At 46.1% G+C, this 7,117-nt stretch overlaps 1 long non-coding RNA gene across 1 annotated transcript in view; it reads left to right on the top strand.

Annotated features, from left to right (window-relative positions):
- The window catches only part of LOC116091453, a 10,474-nt gene extending 3,866 nt beyond the window's left edge, over nt 1-6,608 (top strand). The window contains exons 2-3 of the long non-coding RNA XR_004119039.1: nt 2,306-2,841; nt 6,119-6,608. This is a non-coding gene — a long non-coding RNA (uncharacterized LOC116091453). The remainder of the gene's footprint in view (nt 1-2,305; nt 2,842-6,118) is intronic.
- The last annotated feature ends 509 nt before the right edge of the window (nt 6,609-7,117 follow it).

Genomic DNA, 7,117 nt, shown 5'->3' with positions numbered 1-7,117 from the left:
CTTAGGGGATGAAAAGGTTCATTGGACTTACAGTTCCAGATCCCAGTCTGTCATTTGGGGGAAGTCAAGGCAGGAACTTACGCATCGAGGCACCTCACCTTCACAGTCAGGGGGAGACGCAGACGAGTGCTCCATGTTGCCTGTTTGCATCAGCTAATTTTCTCCTGTCCTATACAAATCAGGCTCCCTGCCTAGGAGATGGTGCTGCCCACAATGGGATAAATCTTTCTAAGTCAATTTACAATCAAGACTATCAAGTCAGGCATGATGACACACACCTTTCAGCCCAGAACTTAAAAGGCAGAAGCAGGCATATCTCTGTGAGTCTGAAGCCAGTCTAGCCTACACAGAGAGGTTCAGGCCAGCCAGGACTATGTTCTTGGGGAAAAAAAATGAAGACAGTTCCCCACAAACAGCCCATGGACCAACCTGATCTAGACAATTCTTCAACTTAACGTCAAATCTAAGTTGTGACAAATCCAAATTTAAACCCAGGTGCCACGTTAACAAAAGTATGGGAACTAAGACCTCAGTCTTGAACAACCAATGTCAGAAGACTAGATCTCAAGGGAGAGCAAAAAATATCTCAAGCCAAAACAAAAACAAAACACAATACATACTCCAGAGCTTACAGGATACGTCATGACAGAAGGTTGAGTGTGAACACTGACATTTAAAATAAGAAGAAAGGGGGCTGGAGAGATGGCTCAACAGTTAAGAGCACTGACTGCTCTTCCAGAGGTCCTGAGTTCAATTCCCAGCAACCACATGGTGGCTCACAACCATCTGTAATAGGATCCGATGTCCTCTTCTGGTGTGTCTGGAGAGAGCAATGGTGTACTCATATACATAAAATAAATAAATTCAGAACTTGAATATAACACATGAAAAATAAGTATTTCACCAAGTGGGATCAGAAACCAGAGGGGGCTAGGACAAGAGGAGCAGCTATAGGCCAGTTCTATCACTGCTACTGGGTACATTTCCATTCCTTCCAGGGGCAAAAGAGCCTTAAACCGACCTCAGTGAATAGAACACATGACAGTGTCAAGGAACAATTTTGGTTGTCAGAGGATGAATTCTATTGTCCTTAACTGGATAGACAGCAGGATTTTGACCAAGCATATTACACACTCTTTGTAGCCCCCATAAGGAAACCATCCAGCTCCCAAGTGTCAATAGTACCAAGCTGAGAAAGTATAGGTTTCCTAAAGCTGCCAAAACAAAATCCTAATGGCTATGTGACTTAGTATAACCAAAGGTTACTCTCTGCATTTGTAGCAGTTGGGTACCTGAGGTGAGGTGTCTCCTGGGTAAGCACACTTCTGGCCGTTCTGAGGTAGAGCCTGTTTTCTGATATTTTTCTTAGCTTCTACTGGCATCTTTGATTGGCCCAAGCTGTGATCCTCCAGTGTCTGTGCCTCCCTCCCTCTCCCTCTCTGTTCCCCCCCACTTCATTCTCTCTCCTCTCTCCCTCTCTCTCTTACAAATACCAGTCACGTTGGATTAAGGATACACACTACTCCAGTGAGACCTCACCTTAACTTGGATCTCCAGGAACCAAGTAAACTAGCATGTGGCTACTGAATTTCTCAAACTCCAGAACCAGGAGAAATAAATGCCCTCGGTGCTTGATGGACTCTGTCCCAACACTTTCTTTTTTTCTTTCTTCTTTCTTTCTTTCTTTCTTTCTTTCTTTCTTCCTTTTTTTAGATTTATTTATTTATTTATGTATTTATTTAATGTCTAAGAGTACACGTTACTATCTTCAGACACATCAGAAGAGGGTGACAGATCCCATTACAGATGGTTGTGAGCCACCATGTGGTTGCTGGGAACTGAACTCAGGACCTCTGGAAGAGCGGGAACCAAACCCAGGTCCTCTAATGGAGCAGCAAATGCTCTTAACTGATGAGCCATCTCTCCATCCATTGAGGAAGATTTTGAGAGGAAAATAATAGGGGGAGGGAGAGTATGGCAAATCGGCTAACAAACATAAAAATAAACAGAGGAACTCAGAACAAAAGGCATTGGTGATGTGTCAGCTAGGAGATGGCCATTATTAAATAAAAACAAAAACGGGGACCGGGCAGTGGTGGCACACGCCTTTAATCCCAGCACATGGGAGGCAGAGGCAGGCTGATTTCTGAGTTCGAGGCTAGCCTGGTCTACAGAGTGAGTTCCAGGACAGCCAGGGCTACACAGAGAAACCCTGGGGGGCGGGGGAGGAACCACGGAAAAAGAGAATTAAGTCACTCCGTGGACTATATTCCCTGGATGACCCTCCCCGGATGTTCCTCCCCAGATGACCTACCCTGGATGACCTTTCCCGGATATCTGCTCCCTGGATGTCAATGTCGCTCCAGGGATGACGCTTCCTGGAAGATTCACCCTGGATGTTGCCGCACGGATGACCTTCCGGATGACCTTCCCTGAATGACCTTCCCCGATGTAGCTCCCAGGGTGACGTTACCTGGATGACCTTTCCCCGGATGTCGATGTTGCTCAGCGGATGACTCTCCCTGGACGATGCACCCTTTGTGTTGCTGCACGGATTAGATGACCTTTCCCCAGATGTAGATGCTCTGCGGATGACACTCCCTGGACGACCTTTCCCCAGATGTCGCTCTCTGGATGACATCCTGGAGCGTTCCCTCCTGGGTACTCTGCTGCACACGTGGATGTCACTCCGCGGATGAAGCTCCCTGGACCATGCGCCCTTTGTGTTGCTGCACAGATGACCTTTCCCCGGATGTCGCTCCCTGGATGACGTTCCCTCCTGGGTACTCTGCTGCACACGGCCTCGTTAGCACCGACTTTCTCTTGCGGTGACTGCTGGAGGTAAGGACAGCCTTCAGTGTCCCACAGCCAAGCAGGAATGCTAACCAGACCAGATCTTCGTGCCTTGCTTTCAGGATAATTTCTGTTGTATTAATAGGAATTCGGGGGCCTGGACACATTATTTTAAACTACATAAGCGATCCCAGTACAATAAGACCTGGCTTCAGTTCAGGTGGCGGGCTTCACTCGGAGCTTTTAGACCTCTTACTCCGACTAAGGTTTCTTCATAGTCCCAAGCAGAGGAAGAGTATTAGGGTTGATGTTTAAGGTTTTTCTTTCTTTCTTTCTTTCTTTTGAAACAGGGTCTTGCAATGTAGCCATGGCTGGCCTGGAACTTTGTACATAGATCACATTGGCCTTGAACTCACAGAAATCTGCCTGCCTCTTCCATCTGAGTGCTGGAATGAAAGACATGTGGCACCACTCCCATCCTGAAACTTACTAATTTACTTTTTATGGATTGATTGATTGATTGATTGATTGATTGAATGGGTGTTTGCCTGAATGTGTGTGTGTGTGTGTGTGTGTGTGTGTGTGTGTGTGCGCGCGCGCGCATACGTACATATTTGTGTGGGCCTGGAATTACAAATAGTTGTGAATTGCCACGTGGTGCTGGGATTCTAACCCAAGTCTTTTGGAAGAGCATCAAAGTCTCTTTTTTATTTTATTGCTTTGGTTTTTTATTGTTGTTGCTGTTGTTTGGTTTGGTTTGGTTTGGTTTGGTTTGGTTTGGTTCCCTCCCCCTTTAATTCTTTTGATTTTTTTTTTTTGAAACAAAGTTTTCTCATGTTGTTTTGGCTATCCTGGACATTGTAGACCAGGGTGGCCTGAGCAGGGATCTGCCTGCCTCTGCCTCCCAAGTGCTGGGATTAAAGGTGTGCGCCACCCTGAGAAAGGGCCGCTAAGTACTAAGTCACCTCTCCAGTCCTTTAAGGTGATTCCCAGGCTAGCCTCAAACTCATAATCCTCATGTGTCCACCTGTGTCAACCATACCCTACCAGTGTGGGCTACCACAGTTACCTTCAAAATTCATTCTTGCACATATGTGTTTGTGTGCATATGTACATGCGAGTGCTGGTGCCCCTGGAGCCCAGAGGAAGAAGTCAGATTCGTTGGAGCCGGAATGACAGTCAGGCATCAAACTCTGGTCCTCTGGAAGAGCAGCAGGTGCTCTTAACTGCTAAACTCTCTCTCCAGCCCCCAGAGTATTCGGGTTTTGTTTTGGGTTTTGGTTTCTTCATTTGGTAACTATTATAACAAACAACTCTGAACACAGAGGACTGAAGCAACACATGTTTGCTATTGTGCTGCAACCCCAGAAGCCAGAAGTCCAAGATCAGACTCATCTGCCTGAAATCAGGGTATTAGGGGGCTGGTTCCCCCAGGCGGTACTGGGCTCAATTTAAAGGCACAGATGAGAACTATTGAAACGTGGGTTCCAGATGGGTTCGTGCTCCCATCTGTGGAGCACTTGGCAGCTCATCACTTCATAGGTGCCGAGGGCAGAAGGCCAGGTGACATGGCAGATTTCCTCCTGTAGGTCCGTAAGAAGTCTGTCTTTCCAGCTTCTACCACCTGCCCGCATCCCTTGGGTCCTGTCTCAATGAAATCCACTATTATGTACAGTTATATACACTAATTAAAATAGTTTAACCTTTTTTGAGATAGAGTCTCACTATGTATCCCGGCTAGCCTTAAACTCGCAATGTAGAACATAGGTCTGCCATCCTCTGCCTCCTAAGTGTGGGATTAAAGGAGCATGCTGCTGTGCCCAGCTAGCCAAAATAAGGAGAATAAGAATTTGGTTCATTTCATCTTTCAAGACATGGTTTTTCTGTCAGGCTTGGCTTCCCTGGAAATCATTCTGTAAATGCAGCAAGCACTCAGAGATCTTCCTGACTCTGCCTCCTAAACATCAGGATTAAAGGTATGTGCCACTACCACCCAAAACCAAAATAATATTGTCTGGCCTTGTTTTAGCTAATGTTATTAGTCTGATTTTATAAGCTACAGATTTTTATTGTGGTATACCATATAAAGGTCAACAAGTTTCCAGTTCTCTTTATGAAATATGTTTCTAGATTGAATGGTTTTGTTCTTATCCTAAAAGAACTTCAATTCAAGACTGAGATTTTTAAGGCTCAAACCTAACATGTTCTAGTCTCAAAAGCTTTAGTTTCCTAAAAGCTACTATACTTAAAAAACACAAGTTGATAGCCAGTAACTTTATAAATGATCATATCCTTTAATGTGTTCAGAATTATATTTAAAGTCATGTTGAGAACTGATGTAATTAATTTTTTGGCCTTATTTAACCTTTTGCTTTATGTTTACTAGGTACAGTTTAGAACAGATAATGGGAAATAAACACAGATTTTCTAACCTAGATATACTTAGTAGGTATTAGCCCTCAAACATGTCAGAGATCTGCTAAATATGGCATTAAATGTTTAAACTTACTATGACAGACAGAGACTCCTAAATCCTAACAAAACAGTGGCACTCCCCCCCAAGCTCTCCAAGAAGATGTGGGCACAGCCACAAAGGACTCCCAAGGTATGCCAGTCACTGGGAGAGACTACCCCATTGCCTTGATAGTCGCCAGGAGTGTGGCAATGGAAAACTACACCCAACCCCTTCTCAGGCATGGTATCAAAGGTTAGACTGTGTGCTGTGGCCAGTCTTCCCTCTGCTGGGAACTGGTGACTCTCCGTGGGTGAGCGAGGGAAGCAGGAGAGATGACTAAGCAGACATGGGAGAGGGCAGGATGGAAGGTGGGAAGAGGCGAGAGGTGAAGTGGTGAAGGCTGGATGCTTCCATGCCAGATGTGAAGCCGCTGAAGGACCAGGAGCCAAGGGATGCGGGCAGGCGGTAGAAGCTGGAAAGACAGACTTCTTAGGGACCTACAGGAGGAAATCTGCCATGCCACCTGGCCTTCTGCCCTCGGCACCTGTGAAGCGATGAGCTGCCAAGTGCTCCACAGATGGGAGCACGAACCTATCTGGAACCCATGTTTCAATAGTTCTCATCCATGACCACCTGTTATTTGGATTTGCCTTTGAATTGCACCCAGTACTGTCAGCCAACAGCCTGTTTTCCCTCCTCACCTGCCTGTTCCTGAGGGTGGGATCTATTCCGCTTTTCCTGGTCCTGAAACCCCACTACCACCCCTCCTCCAACTACCAAGACCGTGGGCCTAAGAGTTTCAAATGCACACCCAAGGCAAAGTTTGTCTCCCTAAACACCTTAACTTTGTCCTCTGCCCCTCCCATCCAGGTGTTCCCTCAGAACCTGCATCCTGAACAGCTGCAGAGCAGTCACCCACGGGTGCTCCAGCCTAGCCTCACATACTGCTTCAACTGGGCTGCTCGCTCCCACCCTCAGATGGTCCCACAGCCTGGACAGCAGTGAAACCACAGCTCTTCCCACTGGGCCAACACGCCTGCTTTTCGCCCACACTCCAAAACCGCACCCTAATGTCAGCAGGAAGTAGTCATGGGTGAAATCGCCCCTTATTCATCTATTATCAAGACAAGACTGGGATACTTGGTTTCAGACCTGAGACAAGGGATTGGGGTGCATAATTTACATATCAAAACAGACCCGGCCTCCAGGTTCTCCCCACGTCCCTTGGTCCCTACCCAGCATAAATCTACAGCTATATTACAGCTTCATAACATTAGCAAAAACAAGGCCAAACATTTTCATGGCAGTCATCTTTAACGTTTTTAATGTAGTAATCCTCCAAAGCTTAAAGAGTTTAAAATCTCTCAATTGTGTTTTTAGTAATATTAAATGAGATACCTTCTTAAGAGAAAAAGACATAGACAAACAGTGTAACAATTTATCAAGATAGGACAGAAATAGTTCAAAAACCTTATCTCCACTTAAAAGTACCTTTGGAGACCTACTTTCCTGATATGCTCAAGTCATGTGTTGCTGCCCTTAACCAAGATGGTGGTGAAGCCTTGATTTCCCATAACAGATGGCTGCCAGCATGTGGCTGCCCTTAACCAAGATGGTGGTGAAGCTGTGACACCCCCCCCCTACATACACACACACACACACACACACACACACACACACACACAGTCTTTATCTCAAAGCCAAGATGGTGACTAGTGATGTGCTGTTTACCCATTGTGTCAACTTTCCTGCTGCCAGAATGGCAGGAGATTTAAAATGAGCTGGGAGGTGGGGGAGGACAGAGCTAGGTGGCACCTGGAGCCATGTGCTCAATGCAGTGAAGGGGGAGTGGGCCAGGAGCAAGAACAC

Source organism: Mastomys coucha, unplaced genomic scaffold, assembly GCF_008632895.1.
Source record: "Mastomys coucha isolate ucsf_1 unplaced genomic scaffold, UCSF_Mcou_1 pScaffold15, whole genome shotgun sequence".
Taxonomy (NCBI): domain Eukaryota; kingdom Metazoa; phylum Chordata; class Mammalia; order Rodentia; family Muridae; genus Mastomys; species Mastomys coucha.
The sequence above is the reverse complement of the archived record's forward strand: the minus strand, read 5'-3'. Positions and strand labels throughout refer to the sequence as shown.